This window comes from Triturus cristatus, chromosome 4_1, assembly GCF_964204655.1.
Source record: "Triturus cristatus chromosome 4_1, aTriCri1.1, whole genome shotgun sequence".
NCBI lineage: Eukaryota > Metazoa > Chordata > Amphibia > Caudata > Salamandridae > Triturus > Triturus cristatus.
Window position 1 is genome coordinate 150,203,321 of NC_140585.1, and position 19,226 is coordinate 150,222,546.

Genomic DNA, 19,226 nt, shown 5'->3' on the forward strand with positions numbered 1-19,226 from the left:
TACCAAAATTAAAAAAAAACGTCTTTCATGGAGAAGTGAAAAACCCATCTGTCTCATATATCAGATGACGATACACTAAACTTAAGTTTTATGCAGACTTACCAACTGTATCATGTAGTTTGACACGGTGAATAACTTTTACCCAATTCAATATTCAAAATATAGCCATGGTTATAGTATCCAATGAACTTTATAAAGTTGATCAACAGCTCAAAGCTCATTATTTCATTTCTGAATATCTGTGCACCTCACTCAAGCAGATTGGCTCTGTGGCGCAATGGATAGCGCATTGGACTTCTAGGTGAATGTCAAGAAGGTATTCAAAGGCTGTGGGTTCGAATCCCACCAGAGTCAGTTTTATCCCTGTTTATTTCATAACTATTTAAAGAAGTTATAAGCGATGCATGCATGCTTCTGCTTCACCAAAATCATTTGCTAAAAAAGGTCAGTAAAAGGAAGTCTATTTTAAAGAGACACCGTTCAATTTGGGTAATCTATGCAGAAGAGGAAATTGTCAGCTGTACTGATGAAAATATAATTTACTCGGAAGTAAGATTTTGGGCCCTTCCTTAATTTTACCATGTCAATAAACACATATGAATTTGACGTCAGCAAAAAAATGAGATAGTAGCAACTTCAGGACTAAAAATAAGGTTACATTTACTGAAGAAATTTCAAATGCTTGAAATATCAATTCATTATTATATTCTAGTGTATTTGGTACCTTCTTCAGGTAACCATCTTAAGAAACATAGCGTTAGTTGGGACACTGCCAAATTTTGATTAGGAGATTTTGAGGTTTGCTGTATCAGAGCCTGGATAGCTCAGTCGGTAGAGCATCAGACTTTTAATCTGAGGGTCCAGGGTTCAAGTCCCCGTTCAGGCGGTAGGCTACTTTAAAGAAAAAGTATTCTGATTGTACATTCTTTTTGTGTTCCACTGCATGATGAATAAGATATTCCATTACCAAAATTAAAAAAAAACGTCTTTCATGGAGAAGTGAAAAACCCATCTGTCTCATATATCAGATGATGATACACTAAACTTAAGTTGTATGCAGACTTACCAACTGTATCATGTAGTTTGACACGGTGAATAACTTTTTCCCAATTCAATATTCAAAATATAGCCATGGTTATAGTATCCAATGAACTTTATAAAGTTGATCAACAGCTCAAAGCTCATTATTTCATTTCTGAATATCTGTGCACCTCACTCAAGCAGATTGGCTCTGTGGCGCAATGGATAGCGCATTGGACTTCTAGGTGAATGTCAAGAAGGTATTCAAAGGCTGTGGGTTCGAATCCCACCAGAGTCAGTTTTATCCCTGTGTATTTCATAACTATTTAAAGAAGTTATAAGCGATGCATGCATGCTTCTGCTTCACCAAAATCATTTGCTAAAAAAGGTCAGTAAAAGGAAGTCTATTTTAAAGAGACACCGTTCAATTTGGGTAATCTATGCAGAAGAGGAAATTGTCAGCTGTACTGATGAAAATATAATTTACTCGGAAGTAAGATTTTGGGCCCTTCCTTAATTTTACCATGTCAATAAACACATATGAATTTGACGTCAGCAAAAAAATGAGATAGTAGCAACTTCAGGACTAAAAATAAGGTTACATTTACTGAAGAAATTTCAAATGCTTGAAATATCAATTCATTATTATATTCTAGTTTATTTGGTACCTTCTTCAGGTAACCATCTTAAGAAACATAGCGTTAGTTGGGACACTGCCAAATTTTGATTAGGTGATTTTGAGGTTTGCTGTATCAGAGCCTGGATAGCTCAGTCGGTAGAGCTTCAGACTTTTAATCTGAGAGTCCAGGGTTCAAGTCCCTGTTCAGGCGGTTTGTTTAAAGAAAATGTACTCTAATGACATGCTCTTTTCAGGATCCAATGAACGAGTAGTCCCATTAGAGTAATTGCAAGTTACTCTTAATGGAGCCATTAAATACCCATCGGTCGTGTACCATTTGACAAGAGTTAAGAAGACTTACCGCAACGGTATCATGTCGTTTGAGATGTTGATTATCTTTTCCCCAATTCAATGTTCAAAATGGAACCCTGCTTATAGTTTCCAAATCACTTTATAAAGTTGGTCAACCGCTGATAGCTCATCTTTTTATTTGAGAATTTCTGTTCACCTTGTTGAATCAGGTTGGATCTCTGGTGCAATGGATAGCGGCTTGGGGTTCTAGGCGAATGTAGAGAAAGCATTCAAAGTCTTTGGGTTGAAATACTAGCTGGGTCAGTTTTATCCCTCCTTTATCTTATAACTAATTGAAACAGTAACAAACAATGCCTGCTTCTGCATAACCAGAGACATTTACCAAAACGGCAGTGAAAGAAAGTCTATTTAAACAGACACTGTTTGCTTTGAAAATGTTGCATAATCTATGCCCAAGAGTAAATTTCCAGTTATACTGCTGGACATGTAATTTAGTACCTAGTAATAGTATTTGGCCTTTTACTAATTTCACAATGTCAATTTAGAGACATGATTTCTAAGTCAGCCGAAAATGAGATAGAACGAATTTCAGGATTTAAAATAGATTACGTGTGCTGCTGAAATTTCAAATGCTTGAAATATCAATTAATTATTAAACTCTACATATTTGATTGCTAATATATGTAACCATATTAAGAATTAAAGTGTAGGTTGGTGTGCGTCCACATCATTTTTAGCTGATTTTTAGTTGCAGTGTTGCAGAGCCTGGATAGCTCAGTCGGTAGAGCATCAGACTTTTAATCTGAGGGTCCAGGGTTCAAGTCCCTGTTCAGGCGGTCGGCTACTTTAAAGAAAAAGTATTCTGATTGTACATTCTTTTTGTGTTCCACTGCATGATGAATAAGATATTCCATTACCAAAATTAAAAAAAAACGTCTTTCATGGAGAAGTGAAAAACCCATCTGTCTCATATATCAGATGACGATACACTAAACTTAAGTTTTATGCAGACTTACCAACTGTATCATGTAGTTTGACACGGTGAATAACTTTTACCCAATTCAATATTCAAAATATAGCCATGGTTATAGTATCCAATGAACTTTATAAAGTTGATCAACAGCTCAAAGCTCATTATTTCATTTCTGAATATCTGTGCACCTCATTCAAGCAGATTGGCTCTGTGGCGCAATGGATAGCGCATTGGAATTCTAGGTGAATGTCAAGAAGGTATTCAAAGGCTGTGGGTTCGAATCCCACCAGAGTCAGTTTTATCCCTGTTTATTTCATAACTATTTAAAGAAGTTATAAGCGATGCATGCATGCTTCTGCTTCACCAAAATCATTTGCTAAAAAAGGTCAGTAAAAGGAAGTCTATTTTAAAGAGACACCGTTCAATTTGGGTAATCTATGCAGAAGAGGAAATTGTCAGCTGTACTGATGAAAATATAATTTACTCGGAAGTAAGATTTTGGGCCCTTCCTTAATTTTACCATGTCAATAAACACATATGAATTTGACGTCAGCAAAAAAATGAGATAGTAGCAACTTCAGGACTAAAAATAAGGTTACATTTACTGAAGAAATTTCAAATGCTTGAAATATCAATTCATTATTATATTCTAGTGTATTTGGTACCTTATTCAGGTAACCATCTTAAGAAACATAGCGTTAGTTGGGACACTGCCAAATTTTGATTAGGTGATTTTGAGGTTTGCTGTATCAAAGCCTGGATAGCTCAGTCGGTAGAGCATCAGACTTTTAATCTGAGGGTCCAGGGTTCAAGTCCCTGTTCAGGCGGTAGGCTACTTTAAAGAAAAAGTATTCTGATTGTACATTCTTTTTGTGTTCCACTGCATGATGAATAAGATATTCCATTACCAAAATTAAAAAAAAACGTCTTTCATGGAGAAGTGAAAAACCCATCTGTCTCATATATCAGATGACGATACACTAAACTTAAGTTGTATGCAGACTTACCAACTGTATCATGTAGTTTGACACGGTGAATAACTTTTACCCAATTCAATATTCAAGATATAGCCATGGTTATAGTATCCAATGAACTTTATAAAGTTGATCAACAGCTCAAAGCTCATTATTTCATTTCTGAATATCTGTGCACCTCATTCAAGCAGATTGGCTCTGTGGCGCAATGGATAGCGCATTGGACTTCTAGGTGAATGTCAAGAAGGTATTCAAAGGCTGTGGGTTCGAATCCCACCAGAGTCAGTTTTATCCCTGTTTATTTCATAACTATTTAAAGAAGTTATAAGCGATGCATGCATGCTTCTGCTTCACCAAAATCATTTGCTAAAAAAGGTCAGTAAAAGGAAGTCTATTTTAAAGAGACACCGTTCAATTTGGGTAATCTATGCAGAAGAGGAAATTGTCAGCTGTACTGATGAAAATATAATTTACTCGGAAGTAAGATTTTGGGCCCTTCCTTAATTTTACCATGTCAATAAACACATATGAATTTGACGTCAGCAAAAAAATGAGATAGTAGCAACTTCAGGACTAAAAATAAGGTTACATTTACTGAAGAAATTTCAAATGCTTGAAATATCAATTCATTATTATATTCTAGTGTATTTGGTACCTTCTTCAGGTAACCATCTTAAGAAACATAGCGTTAGTTGGGACACTGCCAAATTTTGATTAGGTGATTTTGAGGTTTGCTGTATCAGAGCCTGGATAGCTCAGTCGGTAGAGCATCAGACTTTTAATCTGAGGGTCCAGGGTTCAAGTCCCTGTTCAGGCGGTTTGTTTAAAGAAAATGTACTCTAATGACATGCTCTTTTCAGGATCCAATGAACGAGTAGTCCCATTAGAGTAATTGCAAGTTACTCTTAATGGAGCCATTAAATACCCATCGGTCGTGTACCATTTGACAAGAGTTAAGAAGACTTACCGCAACGGTATCATGTCGTTTGAGATGTTGATTATCTTTTCCCCAATTCAATGTTCAAAATGGAACCCTGCTTATAGTTTCCAAATCACTTTATAAAGTTGGTCAACCGCTGATAGCTCATCTTTTTATTTGAGAATTTCTGTTCACCTTGTTGAATCAGGTTGGATCTCTGGTGCAATGGATAGCGGCTTGGGGTTCTAGGCTAATGTAGAGAAAGCATTCAAAGTCTTTGGGTTGGAATACTAGCTGGGTCAGTTTTATCCCTCCTTTATCTTATAACTAATTGAAACAGTAACAAACAATGCCTGCTTCTGCATAACCAGAGACATTTACCAAAACGGCAGTGAAAGAAAGTCTATTTAAACAGACACTGTTTGCTTTGAAAATGTTGCATAATCTATGCCCAAGAGTAAATTTCCAGTTATACTGCTGGACATGTAATTTAGTACCTAGTAATAGTATTTGGCCTTTTACTAATTTCACAATGTCAATTTAGAGACATGATTTCTAAGTCAGCCGAAAATGAGATAGAACGAATTTCAGGATTTAAAATAGATTACGTGTGCTGCTGAAATTTCAAATGCTTGAAATATCAATTAATTATTAAACTCTACATATTTGATTGCTAATATATGTAACCATATTAAGAATTAAAGTGTAGGTTGGTGTGCGTCCACATCATTTTTAGCTGATTTTTAGTTGCAGTGTTGCAGAGCCTGGATAGCTCAGTCGGTAGAGCATCAGACTTTTAATCTGAGGGTCCAGGGTTCAAGTCCCTGTTCAGGCGGTCGGCTACTTTAAAGAAAAAGTATTCTGATTGTACATTCTTTTTGTGTTCCACTGCATGATGAATAAGATATTCCATTACCAAAATTAAAAAAAAACGTCTTTCATGGAGAAGTGAAAAACCCATCTGTCTCATATATCAGATGACGATACACTAAACTTAAGTTTTATGCAGACTTACCAACTGTATCATGTAGTTTGACACGGTGAATAACTTTTACCCAATTCAATATTCAAAATATAGCCATGGTTATAGTATCCAATGAACTTTATAAAGTTGATCAACAGCTCAAAGCTCATTATTTCATTTCTGAATATCTGTGCACCTCACTCAAGCAGATTGGCTCTGTGGCGCAATGGATAGCGCATTGGACTTCTAGGTGAATGTCAAGAAGGTATTCAAAGGCTGTGGGTTCGAATCCCACCAGAGTCAGTTTTATCCCTGTGTATTTCATAACTATTTAAAGAAGTTATAAGCGATGCATGCATGCTTCTGCTTCACCAAAATCATTTGCTAAAAAAGGTCAGTAAAAGGAAGTCTATTTTAAAGAGACACCGTTCAATTTGGGTAATCTATGCAGAAGAGGAAATTGTCAGCTGTACTGATGAAAATATAATTTACTCGGAAGTAAGATTTTGGGCCCTTCCTTAATTTTACCATGTCAATAAACACATATGAATTTGACGTCAGCAAAAAAATGAGATAGTAGCAACTTCAGGACTAAAAATAAGGTTACATTTACTGAAGAAATTTCAAATGCTTGAAATATCAATTCATTATTATATTCTAGTGTATTTGGTACCTTCTTCAGGTAACCATCTTAAGAAACATAGCGTTAGTTGGGACACTGCCAAATTTTGATTAGGTGATTTTGAGGTTTGCTGTATCAAAGCCTGGATAGCTCAGTCGGTAGAGCTTCAGACTTTTAATCTGAGGGTCCAGGGTTCAAGTCCCTGTTCAGGCGGTAGGCTACTTTAAAGAAAAAGTATTCTGATTGTACATTCTTTTTGTGTTCCACTGCATGATGAATAAGATATTCCATTACCAAAATTAAAAAAAAACGTCTTTCATGGAGAAGTGAAAAACCCATCTGTCTCATATATCAGATGACGATACACTAAACTTAAGTTGTATGCAGACTTACCAACTGTATCATGTAGTTTGACACGGTGAATAACTTTTACCCAATTCAATATTCAAGATATAGCCATGGTTATAGTATCCAATGAACTTTATAAAGTTGATCAACAGCTCAAAGCTCATTATTTCATTTCTGAATATCTGTGCACCTCATTCAAGCAGATTGGCTCTGTGGCGCAATGGATAGCGCATTGGACTTCTAGGTGAATGTCAAGAAGGTATTCAAAGGCTGTGGGTTCGAATCCCACCAGAGTCAGTTTTATCCCTGTTTATTTCATAACTATTTAAAGAAGTTATAAGCGATGCATGCATGCTTCTGCTTCACCAAAATCATTTGCTAAAAAAGGTCAGTAAAAGGAAGTCTATTTTAAAGAGACACCGTTCAATTTGGGTAATCTATGCAGAAGAGGAAATTGTCAGCTGTACTGATGAAAATATAATTTACTCGGAAGTAAGATTTTGGGCCCTTCCTTAATTTTACCATGTCAATAAACACATATGAATTTGACGTCAGCAAAAAAATGAGATAGTAGCAACTTCAGGACTAAAAATAAGGTTACATTTACTGAAGAAATTTCAAATGCTTGAAATATCAATTCATTATTATATTCTAGTGTATTTGGTACCTTCTTCAGGTAACCATCTTAAGAAACATAGCGTTAGTTGGGACACTGCCAAATTTTGATTAGGTGATTTTGAGGTTTGCTGTATCAGAGCCTGGATAGCTCAGTCGGTAGAGCATCAGACTTTTAATCTGAGGGTCCAGGGTTCAAGTCCCTGTTCAGGCGGTTTGTTTAAAGAAAATGTACTCTAATGACATGCTCTTTTCAGGATCCAATGAACGAGTAGTCCCATTAGAGTAATTGCAAGTTACTCTTAATGGAGCCATTAAATACCCATCGGTCGTGTACCATTTGACAAGAGTTAAGAAGACTTACCGCAACGGTATCATGTCGTTTGAGATGTTGATTATCTTTTCCCCAATTCAATGTTCAAAATGGAACCCTGCTTATAGTTTCCAAATCACTTTATAAAGTTGGTCAACCGCTGATAGCTCATCTTTTTATTTGAGAATTTCTGTTCACCTTGTTGAATCAGGTTGGATCTCTGGTGCAATGGATAGCGGCTTGGGGTTCTAGGCTAATGTAGAGAAAGCATTCAAAGTCTTTGGGTTGGAATACTAGCTGGGTCAGTTTTATCCCTCCTTTATCTTATAACTAATTGAAACAGTAACAAACAATGCCTGCTTCTGCATAACCAGAGACATTTACCAAAACGGCAGTGAAAGAAAGTCTATTTAAACAGACACTGTTTGCTTTGAAAATGTTGCATAATCTATGCCCAAGAGTAAATTTCCAGTTATACTGCTGGACATGTAATTTAGTACCTAGTAATAGTATTTGGCCTTTTACTAATTTCACAATGTCAATTTAGAGACATGATTTCTAAGTCAGCCGAAAATGAGATAGAACGAATTTCAGGATTTAAAATAGATTACGTGTGCTGCTGAAATTTCAAATGCTTGAAATATCAATTAATTATTAAACTCTACATATTTGATTGCTAATATATGTAACCATATTAAGAATTAAAGTGTAGGTTGGTGTGCGTCCACATCATTTTTAGCTGATTTTTAGTTGCAGTGTTGCAGAGCCTGGATAGCTCAGTCGGTAGAGCATCAGACTTTTAATCTGAGGGTCCAGGGTTCAAGTCCCTGTTCAGGCGGTCGGCTACTTTAAAGAAAAAGTATTCTGATTGTACATTCTTTTTGTGTTCCACTGCATGATGAATAAGATATTCCATTACCAAAATTAAAAAAAAACGTCTTTCATGGAGAAGTGAAAAACCCATCTGTCTCATATATCAGATGACGATACACTAAACTTAAGTTTTATGCAGACTTACCAACTGTATCATGTAGTTTGACACGGTGAATAACTTTTACCCAATTCAATATTCAAAATATAGCCATGGTTATAGTATCCAATGAACTTTATAAAGTTGATCAACAGCTCAAAGCTCATTATTTCATTTCTGAATATCTGTGCACCTCACTCAAGCAGATTGGCTCTGTGGCGCAATGGATAGCGCATTGGACTTCTAGGTGAATGTCAAGAAGGTATTCAAAGGCTGTGGGTTCGAATCCCACCAGAGTCAGTTTTATCCCTGTGTATTTCATAACTATTTAAAGAAGTTATAAGCGATGCATGCATGCTTCTGCTTCACCAAAATCATTTGCTAAAAAAGGTCAGTAAAAGGAAGTCTATTTTAAAGAGACACCGTTCAATTTGGGTAATCTATGCAGAAGAGGAAATTGTCAGCTGTACTGATGAAAATATAATTTACTCGGAAGTAAGATTTTGGGCCCTTCCTTAATTTTACCATGTCAATAAACACATATGAATTTGACGTCAGCAAAAAAATGAGATAGTAGCAACTTCAGGACTAAAAATAAGGTTACATTTACTGAAGAAATTTCAAATGCTTGAAATATCAATTCATTATTATATTCTAGTGTATTTGGTACCTTCTTCAGGTAACCATCTTAAGAAACATAGCGTTAGTTGGGACACTGCCAAATTTTGATTAGGTGATTTTGAGGTTTGCTGTATCAGAGCCTGGATAGCTCAGTCGGTAGAGCATCAGACTTTTAATCTGAGGGTCCAGGGTTCAAGTCCCTGTTCAGGCGGTAGGCTACTTTAAAGAAAAAGTATTCTGATTGTACATTCTTTTTGTGTTCCACTGCATGATGAATAAGATATTCCATTACCAAAATTAAAAAAAAACGTCTTTCATGGAGAAGTGAAAAACCCATCTGTCTCATATATCAGATGACGATACACTAAACTTAAGTTGTATGCAGACTTACCAACTGTATCATGTAGTTTGACACGGTGAATAACTTTTACCCAATTCAATATTCAAGATATAGCCATGGTTATAGTATCCAATGAACTTTATAAAGTTGATCAACAGCTCAAAGCTCATTATTTCATTTCTGAATATCTGTGCACCTCATTCAAGCAGATTGGCTCTGTGGCGCAATGGATAGCGCATTGGACTTCTAGGTGAATGTCAAGAAGGTATTCAAAGGCTGTGGGTTCGAATCCCACCAGAGTCAGTTTTATCCCTGTTTATTTCATAACTATTTAAAGAAGTTATAAGCGATGCATGCATGCTTCTGCTTCACCAAAATCATTTGCTAAAAAAGGTCAGTAAAAGGAAGTCTATTTTAAAGAGACACCGTTCAATTTGGGTAATCTATGCAGAAGAGGAAATTGTCAGCTGTACTGATGAAAATATAATTTACTCGGAAGTAAGATTTTGGGCCCTTCCTTAATTTTACCATGTCAATAAACACATATGAATTTGACGTCAGCAAAAAAATGAGATAGTAGCAACTTCAGGACTAAAAATAAGGTTACATTTACTGAAGAAATTTCAAATGCTTGAAATATCAATTCATTATTATATTCTAGTGTATTTGGTACCTTCTTCAGGTAACCATCTTAAGAAACATAGCGTTAGTTGGGACACTGCCAAATTTTGATTAGGTGATTTTGAGGTTTGCTGTATCAGAGCCTGGATAGCTCAGTCGGTAGAGCATCAGACTTTTAATCTGAGGGTCCAGGGTTCAAGTCCCTGTTCAGGCGGTTTGTTTAAAGAAAATGTACTCTAATGACATGCTCTTTTCAGGATCCAATGAACGAGTAGTCCCATTAGAGTAATTGCAAGTTACTCTTAATGGAGCCATTAAATACCCATCGGTCGTGTACCATTTGACAAGAGTTAAGAAGACTTACCGCAACGGTATCATGTCGTTTGAGATGTTGATTATCTTTTCCCCAATTCAATGTTCAAAATGGAACCCTGCTTATAGTTTCCAAATCACTTTATAAAGTTGGTCAACCGCTGATAGCTCATCTTTTTATTTGAGAATTTCTGTTCACCTTGTTGAATCAGGTTGGATCTCTGGTGCAATGGATAGCGGCTTGGGGTTCTAGGCTAATGTAGAGAAAGCATTCAAAGTCTTTGGGTTGGAATACTAGCTGGGTCAGTTTTATCCCTCCTTTATCTTATAACTAATTGAAACAGTAACAAACAATGCCTGCTTCTGCATAACCAGAGACATTTACCAAAACGGCAGTGAAAGAAAGTCTATTTAAACAGACACTGTTTGCTTTGAAAATGTTGCATAATCTATGCCCAAGAGTAAATTTCCAGTTATACTGCTGGACATGTAATTTAGTACCTAGTAATAGTATTTGGCCTTTTACTAATTTCACAATGTCAATTTAGAGACATGATTTCTAAGTCAGCCGAAAATGAGATAGAACGAATTTCAGGATTTAAAATAGATTACGTGTGCTGCTGAAATTTCAAATGCTTGAAATATCAATTAATTATTAAACTCTACATATTTGATTGCTAATATATGTAACCATATTAAGAATTAAAGTGTAGGTTGGTGTGCGTCCACATCATTTTTAGCTGATTTTTAGTTGCAGTGTTGCAGAGCCTGGATAGCTCAGTCGGTAGAGCATCAGACTTTTAATCTGAGGGTCCAGGGTTCAAGTCCCTGTTCAGGCGGTCGGCTACTTTAAAGAAAAAGTATTCTGATTGTACATTCTTTTTGTGTTCCACTGCATGATGAATAAGATATTCCATTACCAAAATTAAAAAAAAACGTCTTTCATGGAGAAGTGAAAAACCCATCTGTCTCATATATCAGATGACGATACACTAAACTTAAGTTTTATGCAGACTTACCAACTGTATCATGTAGTTTGACACGGTGAATAACTTTTACCCAATTCAATATTCAAAATATAGCCATGGTTATAGTATCCAATGAACTTTATAAAGTTGATCAACAGCTCAAAGCTCATTATTTCATTTCTGAATATCTGTGCACCTCACTCAAGCAGATTGGCTCTGTGGCGCAATGGATAGCGCATTGGACTTCTAGGTGAATGTCAAGAAGGTATTCAAAGGCTGTGGGTTCGAATCCCACCAGAGTCAGTTTTATCCCTGTGTATTTCATAACTATTTAAAGAAGTTATAAGCGATGCATGCATGCTTCTGCTTCACCAAAATCATTTGCTAAAAAAGGTCAGTAAAAGGAAGTCTATTTTAAAGAGACACCGTTCAATTTGGGTAATCTATGCAGAAGAGGAAATTGTCAGCTGTACTGATGAAAATATAATTTACTCGGAAGTAAGATTTTGGGCCCTTCCTTAATTTTACCATGTCAATAAACACATATGAATTTGACGTCAGCAAAAAAATGAGATAGTAGCAACTTCAGGACTAAAAATAAGGTTACATTTACTGAAGAAATTTCAAATGCTTGAAATATCAATTCATTATTATATTCTAGTGTATTTGGTACCTTCTTCAGGTAACCATCTTAAGAAACATAGCGTTAGTTGGGACACTGCCAAATTTTGATTAGGTGATTTTGAGGTTTGCTGTATCAGAGCCTGGATAGCTCAGTCGGTAGAGCATCAGACTTTTAATCTGAGGGTCCAGGGTTCAAGTCCCTGTTCAGGCGGTTTGTTTAAAGAAAATGTACTCTAATGACATGCTCTTTTCAGGATCCAATGAACGAGTAGTCCCATTAGAGTAATTGCAAGTTACTCTTAATGGAGCCATTAAATACCCATCGGTCGTGTACCATTTGACAAGAGTTAAGAAGACTTACCGCAACGGTATCATGTCGTTTGAGATGTTGATTATCTTTTCCCCAATTCAATGTTCAAAATGGAACCCTGCTTATAGTTTCCAAATCACTTTATAAAGTTGGTCAACCGCTGATAGCTCATCTTTTTATTTGAGAATTTCTGTTCACCTTGTTGAATCAGGTTGGATCTCTGGTGCAATGGATAGCGGCTTGGGGTTCTAGGCGAATGTAGAGAAAGCATTCAAAGTCTTTGGGTTGAAATACTAGCTGGGTCAGTTTTATCCCTCCTTTATCTTATAACTAATTGAAACAGTAACAAACAATGCCTGCTTCTGCATAACCAGAGACATTTACCAAAACGGCAGTGAAAGAAAGTCTATTTAAACAGACACTGTTTGCTTTGAAAATGTTGCATAATCTATGCCCAAGAGTAAAGTTCCAGTTATACTGCTGGACATGTAATTTAGTACCTAGTAATAGTATTTGGCCTTTTACTAATTTCACAATGTCAATTTAGAGACATGATTTCTAAGTCAGCCGAAAATGAGATAGAACGAATTTCAGGATTTAAAATAGATTACGTGTGCTGCTGAAATTTCAAATGCTTGAAATATCAATTAATTATTAAACTCTACATATTTGATTGCTAATATATGTAACCATATTAAGAATTAAAGTGTAGGTTGGTGTGCGTCCACATCATTTTTAGCTGATTTTTAGTTGCAGTGTTGCAGAGCCTGGATAGCTCAGTCGGTAGAGCATCAGACTTTTAATCTGAGGGTCCAGGGTTCAAGTCCCTGTTCAGGCGGTCGGCTACTTTAAAGAAAAAGTATTCTGATTGTACATTCTTTTTGTGTTCCACTGCATGATGAATAAGATATTCCATTACCAAAATTAAAAAAAAACGTCTTTCATGGAGAAGTGAAAAACCCATCTGTCTCATATATCAGATGACGATACACTAAACTTAAGTTTTATGCAGACTTACCAACTGTATCATGTAGTTTGACACGGTGAATAACTTTTACCCAATTCAATATTCAAAATATAGCCATGGTTATAGTATCCAATGAACTTTATAAAGTTGATCAACAGCTCAAAGCTCATTATTTCATTTCTGAATATCTGTGCACCTCACTCAAGCAGATTGGCTCTGTGGCGCAATGGATAGCGCATTGGACTTCTAGGTGAATGTCAAGAAGGTATTCAAAGGCTGTGGGTTCGAATCCCACCAGAGTCAGTTTTATCCCTGTGTATTTCATAACTATTTAAAGAAGTTATAAGCGATGCATGCATGCTTCTGCTTCACCAAAATCATTTGCTAAAAAAGGTCAGTAAAAGGAAGTCTATTTTAAAGAGACACCGTTCAATTTGGGTAATCTATGCAGAAGAGGAAATTGTCAGCTGTACTGATGAAAATATAATTTACTCGGAAGTAAGATTTTGGGCCCTTCCTTAATTTTACCATGTCAATAAACACATATGAATTTGACGTCAGCAAAAAAATGAGATAGTAGCAACTTCAGGACTAAAAATAAGGTTACATTTACTGAAGAAATTTCAAATGCTTGAAATATCAATTCATTATTATATTCTAGTGTATTTGGTACCTTCTTCAGGTAACCATCTTAAGAAACATAGCGTTAGTTGGGACACTGCCAAATTTTGATTAGGTGATTTTGAGGTTTGCTGTATCAGAGCCTGGATAGCTCAGTCGGTAGAGCATCAGACTTTTAATCTGAGGGTCCAGGGTTCAAGTCCCTGTTCAGGCGGTTTGTTTAAAGAAAATGTACTCTAATGACATGCTCTTTTCAGGATCCAATGAACGAGTAGTCCCATTAGAGTAATTGCAAGTTACTCTTAATGGAGCCATTAAATACCCATCGGTCGTGTACCATTTGACAAGAGTTAAGAAGACTTACCGCAACGGTATCATGTCGTTTGAGATGTTGATTATCTTTTCCCCAATTCAATGTTCAAAATGGAACCCTGCTTATAGTTTCCAAATCACTTTATAAAGTTGGTCAACCGCTGATAGCTCATCTTTTTATTTGAGAATTTCTGTTCACCTTGTTGAATCAGGTTGGATCTCTGGTGCAATGGATAGCGGCTTGGGGTTCTAGGCGAATGTAGAGAAAGCATTCAAAGTCTTTGGGTTGAAATACTAGCTGGGTCAGTTTTATCCCTCCTTTATCTTATAACTAATTGAAACAGTAACAAACAATGCCTGCTTCTGCATAACCAGAGACATTTACCAAAACGGCAGTGAAAGAAAGTCTATTTAAACAGACACTGTTTGCTTTGAAAATGTTGCATAATCTATGCCCAAGAGTAAATTTCCAGTTATACTGCTGGACATGTAATTTAGTACCTAGTAATAGTATTTGGCCTTTTACTAATTTCACAATGTCAATTTAGAGACATGATTTCTAAGTCAGCCGAAAATGAGATAGAACGAATTTCAGGATTTAAAATAGATTACGTGTGCTGCTGAAATTTCAAATGCTTGAAATATCAATTAATTATTAAACTCTACATATTTGATTGCTAATATATGTAACCATATTAAGAATTAAAGTGTAGGTTGGTGTGCGTCCACATCATTTTTAGCTGATTTTTAGTTGCAGTGTTGCAGAGCCTGGATAGCTCAGTCGGTAGAGCATCAGACTTTTAATCTGAGGGTCCAGGGTTCAAGTCCCTGTTCAGGCGGTCGGCTACTTTAAAGAAAAAGTATTCTGATTGTACATTCTTTTTGTGTTCCACTGCATGATGAATAAGATATTCCATTACCAAAATTAAAAAAAAACGTCTTTCATGGAGAAGTGAAAAACCCATCTGTCTCATATATCAGATGACGATACACTAAACTTAAGTTTTATGCAGACTTACCAACTGTATCATGTAGTTTGACACGGTGAATAACTTTTACCCAATTCAATATTCAAAATATAGCCATGGTTATAGTATCCAATGAACTTTATAAAGTTGATCAACAGCTCAAAGCTCATTATTTCATTTCTGAATATCTGTGCACCTCACTCAAGCAGATTGGCTCTGTGGCGCAATGGATAGCGCATTGGACTTCTAGGTGAATGTCAAGAAGGTATTCAAAGGCTGTGGGTTCGAATCCCACCAGAGTCAGTTTTATCCCTGTGTATTTCATAACTATTTAAAGAAGTTATAAGCGATGCATGCATGCTTCTGCTTCACCAAAATCATTTGCTAAAAAAGGTCAGTAAAAGGAAGTCTATTTTAAAGAGACACCGTTCAATTTGGGTAATCTATGCAGAAGAGGAAATTGTCAGCTGTACTGATGAAAATATAATTTACTCGGAAGTAAGATTTTGGGCCCTTCCTTAATTTTACCATGTCAATAAACACATATGAATTTGACGTCAGCAAAAAAATGAGATAGTAGCAACTTCAGGACTAAAAATAAGGTTACATTTACTGAAGAAATTTCAAATGCTTGAAATATCAATTCATTATTATATTCTAGTGTATTTGGTACCTTCTTCAGGTAACCATCTTAAGAAACATAGCGTTAGTTGGGACACTGCCAAATTTTGATTAGGTGATTTTGAGGTTTGCTGTATCAGAGCCTGGATAGCTCAGTCGGTAGAGCATCAGACTTTTAATCTGAGGGTCCAGGGTTCAAGTCCCTGTTCAGGCGGTTTGTTTAAAGAAAATGTACTCTAATGACATGCTCTTTTCAGGATCCAATGAACGAGTAGTCCCATTAGAGTAATTGCAAGTTACTCTTAATGGAGCCATTAAATACCCATCGGTCGTGTACCATTTGACAAGAGTTAAGAAGACTTACCGCAACGGTATCATGTCGTTTGAGATGTTGATTATCTTTTCCCCAATTCAATGTTCAAAATGGAACCCTGCTTATAGTTTCCAAATCACTTTATAAAGTTGGTCAACCGCTGATAGCTCATCTTTTTATTTGAGAATTTCTGTTCACCTTGTTGAATCAGGTTGGATCTCTGGTGCAATGGATAGCGGCTTGGGGTTCTAGGCGAATGTAGAGAAAGCATTCAAAGTCTTTGGGTTGAAATACTAGCTGGGTCAGTTTTATCCCTCCTTTATCTTATAACTAATTGAAACAGTAACAAACAATGCCTGCTTCTGCATAACCAGAGACATTTACCAAAACGGCAGTGAAAGAAAGTCTATTTAAACAGACACTGTTTGCTTTGAAAATGTTGCATAATCTATGCCCAAGAGTAAATTTCCAGTTATACTGCTGGACATGTAATTTAGTACCTAGTAATAGTATTTGGCCTTTTACTAATTTCACAATGTCAATTTAGAGACATGATTTCTAAGTCAGCCGAAAATGAGATAGAACGAATTTCAGGATTTAAAATAGATTACGTGTGCTGCTGAAATTTCAAATGCTTGAAATATCAATTAATTATTAAACTCTACATATTTGATTGCTAATATATGTAACCATATTAAGAATTAAAGTGTAGGTTGGTGTGCGTCCACATCATTTTTAGCTGATTTTTAGTTGCAGTGTTGCAGAGCCTGGATAGCTCAGTCGGTAGAGCATCAGACTTTTAATCTGAGGGTCCAGGGTTCAAGTCCCTGTTCAGGCGGTCGGCTACTTTAAAGAAAAAGTATTCTGATTGTACATTCTTTTTGTGTTCCACTGCATGATGAATAAGATATTCCATTACCAAAATTAAAAAAAAACGTCTTTCATGGAGAAGTGAAAAACCCATCTGTCTCATATATCAGATGACGATACACTAAACTTAAGTTTTATGCAGACTTACCAACTGTATCATGTAGTTTGACACGGTGAATAACTTTTACCCAATTCAATATTCAAAATATAGCCATGGTTATAGTATCCAATGAACTTTATAAAGTTGATCAACAGCTCAAAGCTCATTATTTCATTTCTGAATATCTGTGCACCTCACTCAAGCAGATTGGCTCTGTGGCGCAATGGATAGCGCATTGGACTTCTAGGTGAATGTCAAGAAGGTATTCAAAGGCTGTGGGTTCGAATCCCACCAGAGTCAGTTTTATCCCTGTGTATTTCATAACTATTTAAAGAAGTTATAAGCGATGCATGCATGCTTCTGCTTCACCAAAATCATTTGCTAAAAAAGGTCAGTAAAAGGAAGTCTATTTTAAAGAGACACCGTTCAATTTGGGTAATCTATGCAGAAGAGGAAATTGTCAGCTCTACTGATGAAAATATAATTTACTCGGAAGTAAGATTTTGGGCCCTTCCTTAATTTTACCATGTCAATAAACACATATGAATTTGACGTCAGCAAAAAAATGAGATAGTAGCAACTTCAGGACTAAAAATAAGGTTACATTTACTGAAGAAATTTCAAATGCTTGAAATATCAATTCATTATTATATTCTAGTGTATTTGGTACCTTCTTCAGGTAACCATCTTAAGAAACATAGCGTTAGTTGGGACACTGCCAAATTTTGATTAGGTGATTTTGAGGTTTGCTGTATCAGAGCCTGGATAGCTCAGTCGGTAGAGCATCAGACTTTTAATCTGAGGGTCCAGGGTTCAAGTCCCTGTTCAGGCGGTTTGTTTAAAGAAAATGTACTCTAATGACATGCTCTTTTCAGGATCCAATGAACGAGTAGTCCCATTAGAGTAATTGCAAGTTACTCTTAATGGAGCCATTAAATACCCATCGGTCGTGTACCATTTGACAAGAGTTAAGAAGACTTACCGCAACGGTATCATGTCGTTTGAGATGTTGATTATCTTTTCCCCAATTCAATGTTCAAAATGGAACCCTGCTTATAGTTTCCAAATCACTTTATAAAGTTGGTCAACCGCTGATAGCTCATCTTTTTATTTGAGAATTTCTGTTCACCTTGTTGAATCAGGTTGGATCTCTGGTGCAATGGATAGCGGCTTGGGGTTCTAGGCGAATGTAGAGAAAGCATTCAAAGTCTTTGGGTTGAAATACTAGCTGGGTCAGTTTTATCCCTCCTTTATCTTATAACTAATTGAAACAGTAACAAACAATGCCTGCTTCTGCATAACCAGAGACATTTACCAAAACGGCAGTGAAAGAAAGTCTATTTAAACAGACACTGTTTGCTTTGAAAATGTTGCATAATCTATGCCCAAGAGTAAATTTCCAGTTATACTGCTGGACATGTAATTTAGTACCTAGTAATAGTATTTGGCCTTTTACTAATTTCACAATGTCAATTTAGAGACATGATTTCTAAGTCAGCCGAAAATGAGATAGAACGAATTTCAGGATTTAAAATAGATTACGTGTGCTGCTGAAATTTCAAATGCTTGAAATATCAATTAATTATTAAACTCTACATATTTGATTGCTAATATATGTAACCATATTAAGAATTAAAGTGTAGGTTGGTGTGCGTCCACATCATTTTTAGCTGATTTTTAGTTGCAGTGTTGCAGAGCCTGGATAGCTCAGTCGGTAGAGCATCGGACTTTTAATCTGAGGGTCCAGGGTTCAAGTCCCTGTTCAGGCGGTCGGCTACTTTAAAGAAAAAGTATTCTGATTGTACATTCTTTTTGTGTTCCACTGCATGATGAATAAGATATTCCATTACCAAAATTAAAAAAAAACGTCTTTCATGGAGAAGTGAAAAACCCATCTGTCTCATATATCAGATGACGATACACTAAACTTAAGTTTTATGCAGACTTACCAACTGTATCATGTAGTTTGACACGGTGAATAACTTTTACCCAATTCAATATTCAAAATA

General features: G+C 36.0%; 28 non-coding genes across 28 annotated transcripts; all 28 read left to right on the forward strand.

Moving 5' to 3' along the window:
• The first annotated feature begins 263 nt into the window (after window positions 1-263).
• On the forward strand, window positions 264-354 carry TRNAR-UCU (transfer RNA arginine (anticodon UCU)). Its single transcript is given in 2 exon segments — window positions 264-300; window positions 319-354. It is a non-coding gene; the product is annotated as a tRNA-Arg (tRNA).
• An 873-nt stretch (window positions 355-1,227) lies between these two features.
• Window positions 1,228-1,318, forward strand: TRNAR-UCU (transfer RNA arginine (anticodon UCU)). The gene is given in 2 exon segments: window positions 1,228-1,264; window positions 1,283-1,318. It is a non-coding gene; the product is annotated as a tRNA-Arg (tRNA).
• Window positions 1,319-2,714: 1,396 nt separating this feature from the next.
• On the forward strand, window positions 2,715-2,787 carry TRNAK-UUU (transfer RNA lysine (anticodon UUU)). Its single transcript has one exon. It is a non-coding gene; the product is annotated as a tRNA-Lys (tRNA).
• A 341-nt stretch (window positions 2,788-3,128) lies between these two features.
• Window positions 3,129-3,219, forward strand: TRNAR-UCU (transfer RNA arginine (anticodon UCU)). Its single transcript is given in 2 exon segments — window positions 3,129-3,165; window positions 3,184-3,219. It is a non-coding gene; the product is annotated as a tRNA-Arg (tRNA).
• A 459-nt stretch (window positions 3,220-3,678) lies between these two features.
• On the forward strand, window positions 3,679-3,751 carry TRNAK-UUU (transfer RNA lysine (anticodon UUU)). Its single transcript has one exon. It is a non-coding gene; the product is annotated as a tRNA-Lys (tRNA).
• A 341-nt stretch (window positions 3,752-4,092) lies between these two features.
• Window positions 4,093-4,183, forward strand: TRNAR-UCU (transfer RNA arginine (anticodon UCU)). Its single transcript is given in 2 exon segments — window positions 4,093-4,129; window positions 4,148-4,183. It is a non-coding gene; the product is annotated as a tRNA-Arg (tRNA).
• Window positions 4,184-4,642: 459 nt separating this feature from the next.
• TRNAK-UUU (transfer RNA lysine (anticodon UUU)) lies at window positions 4,643-4,715 on the forward strand. The gene has a single exon. It is a non-coding gene; the product is annotated as a tRNA-Lys (tRNA).
• An 864-nt stretch (window positions 4,716-5,579) lies between these two features.
• Window positions 5,580-5,652, forward strand: TRNAK-UUU (transfer RNA lysine (anticodon UUU)). The gene has a single exon. It is a non-coding gene; the product is annotated as a tRNA-Lys (tRNA).
• A 341-nt stretch (window positions 5,653-5,993) lies between these two features.
• TRNAR-UCU (transfer RNA arginine (anticodon UCU)) lies at window positions 5,994-6,084 on the forward strand. The gene is given in 2 exon segments: window positions 5,994-6,030; window positions 6,049-6,084. It is a non-coding gene; the product is annotated as a tRNA-Arg (tRNA).
• Window positions 6,085-6,957: 873 nt separating this feature from the next.
• TRNAR-UCU (transfer RNA arginine (anticodon UCU)) lies at window positions 6,958-7,048 on the forward strand. The gene is given in 2 exon segments: window positions 6,958-6,994; window positions 7,013-7,048. It is a non-coding gene; the product is annotated as a tRNA-Arg (tRNA).
• Window positions 7,049-7,507: 459 nt separating this feature from the next.
• On the forward strand, window positions 7,508-7,580 carry TRNAK-UUU (transfer RNA lysine (anticodon UUU)). The gene has a single exon. It is a non-coding gene; the product is annotated as a tRNA-Lys (tRNA).
• An 864-nt stretch (window positions 7,581-8,444) lies between these two features.
• Window positions 8,445-8,517, forward strand: TRNAK-UUU (transfer RNA lysine (anticodon UUU)). Its single transcript has one exon. It is a non-coding gene; the product is annotated as a tRNA-Lys (tRNA).
• Window positions 8,518-8,858: 341 nt separating this feature from the next.
• On the forward strand, window positions 8,859-8,949 carry TRNAR-UCU (transfer RNA arginine (anticodon UCU)). The gene is given in 2 exon segments: window positions 8,859-8,895; window positions 8,914-8,949. It is a non-coding gene; the product is annotated as a tRNA-Arg (tRNA).
• Window positions 8,950-9,408: 459 nt separating this feature from the next.
• Window positions 9,409-9,481, forward strand: TRNAK-UUU (transfer RNA lysine (anticodon UUU)). The gene has a single exon. It is a non-coding gene; the product is annotated as a tRNA-Lys (tRNA).
• Window positions 9,482-9,822: 341 nt separating this feature from the next.
• Window positions 9,823-9,913, forward strand: TRNAR-UCU (transfer RNA arginine (anticodon UCU)). The gene is given in 2 exon segments: window positions 9,823-9,859; window positions 9,878-9,913. It is a non-coding gene; the product is annotated as a tRNA-Arg (tRNA).
• A 459-nt stretch (window positions 9,914-10,372) lies between these two features.
• Window positions 10,373-10,445, forward strand: TRNAK-UUU (transfer RNA lysine (anticodon UUU)). Its single transcript has one exon. It is a non-coding gene; the product is annotated as a tRNA-Lys (tRNA).
• An 864-nt stretch (window positions 10,446-11,309) lies between these two features.
• TRNAK-UUU (transfer RNA lysine (anticodon UUU)) lies at window positions 11,310-11,382 on the forward strand. The gene has a single exon. It is a non-coding gene; the product is annotated as a tRNA-Lys (tRNA).
• Window positions 11,383-11,723: 341 nt separating this feature from the next.
• Window positions 11,724-11,814, forward strand: TRNAR-UCU (transfer RNA arginine (anticodon UCU)). The gene is given in 2 exon segments: window positions 11,724-11,760; window positions 11,779-11,814. It is a non-coding gene; the product is annotated as a tRNA-Arg (tRNA).
• A 459-nt stretch (window positions 11,815-12,273) lies between these two features.
• On the forward strand, window positions 12,274-12,346 carry TRNAK-UUU (transfer RNA lysine (anticodon UUU)). Its single transcript has one exon. It is a non-coding gene; the product is annotated as a tRNA-Lys (tRNA).
• An 864-nt stretch (window positions 12,347-13,210) lies between these two features.
• Window positions 13,211-13,283, forward strand: TRNAK-UUU (transfer RNA lysine (anticodon UUU)). Its single transcript has one exon. It is a non-coding gene; the product is annotated as a tRNA-Lys (tRNA).
• Window positions 13,284-13,624: 341 nt separating this feature from the next.
• On the forward strand, window positions 13,625-13,715 carry TRNAR-UCU (transfer RNA arginine (anticodon UCU)). The gene is given in 2 exon segments: window positions 13,625-13,661; window positions 13,680-13,715. It is a non-coding gene; the product is annotated as a tRNA-Arg (tRNA).
• A 459-nt stretch (window positions 13,716-14,174) lies between these two features.
• TRNAK-UUU (transfer RNA lysine (anticodon UUU)) lies at window positions 14,175-14,247 on the forward strand. Its single transcript has one exon. It is a non-coding gene; the product is annotated as a tRNA-Lys (tRNA).
• Window positions 14,248-15,111: 864 nt separating this feature from the next.
• Window positions 15,112-15,184, forward strand: TRNAK-UUU (transfer RNA lysine (anticodon UUU)). The gene has a single exon. It is a non-coding gene; the product is annotated as a tRNA-Lys (tRNA).
• Window positions 15,185-15,525: 341 nt separating this feature from the next.
• On the forward strand, window positions 15,526-15,616 carry TRNAR-UCU (transfer RNA arginine (anticodon UCU)). Its single transcript is given in 2 exon segments — window positions 15,526-15,562; window positions 15,581-15,616. It is a non-coding gene; the product is annotated as a tRNA-Arg (tRNA).
• Window positions 15,617-16,075: 459 nt separating this feature from the next.
• TRNAK-UUU (transfer RNA lysine (anticodon UUU)) lies at window positions 16,076-16,148 on the forward strand. The gene has a single exon. It is a non-coding gene; the product is annotated as a tRNA-Lys (tRNA).
• An 864-nt stretch (window positions 16,149-17,012) lies between these two features.
• On the forward strand, window positions 17,013-17,085 carry TRNAK-UUU (transfer RNA lysine (anticodon UUU)). The gene has a single exon. It is a non-coding gene; the product is annotated as a tRNA-Lys (tRNA).
• Window positions 17,086-17,426: 341 nt separating this feature from the next.
• TRNAR-UCU (transfer RNA arginine (anticodon UCU)) lies at window positions 17,427-17,517 on the forward strand. Its single transcript is given in 2 exon segments — window positions 17,427-17,463; window positions 17,482-17,517. It is a non-coding gene; the product is annotated as a tRNA-Arg (tRNA).
• A 459-nt stretch (window positions 17,518-17,976) lies between these two features.
• On the forward strand, window positions 17,977-18,049 carry TRNAK-UUU (transfer RNA lysine (anticodon UUU)). The gene has a single exon. It is a non-coding gene; the product is annotated as a tRNA-Lys (tRNA).
• The last annotated feature ends 1,177 nt before the right edge of the window (window positions 18,050-19,226 follow it).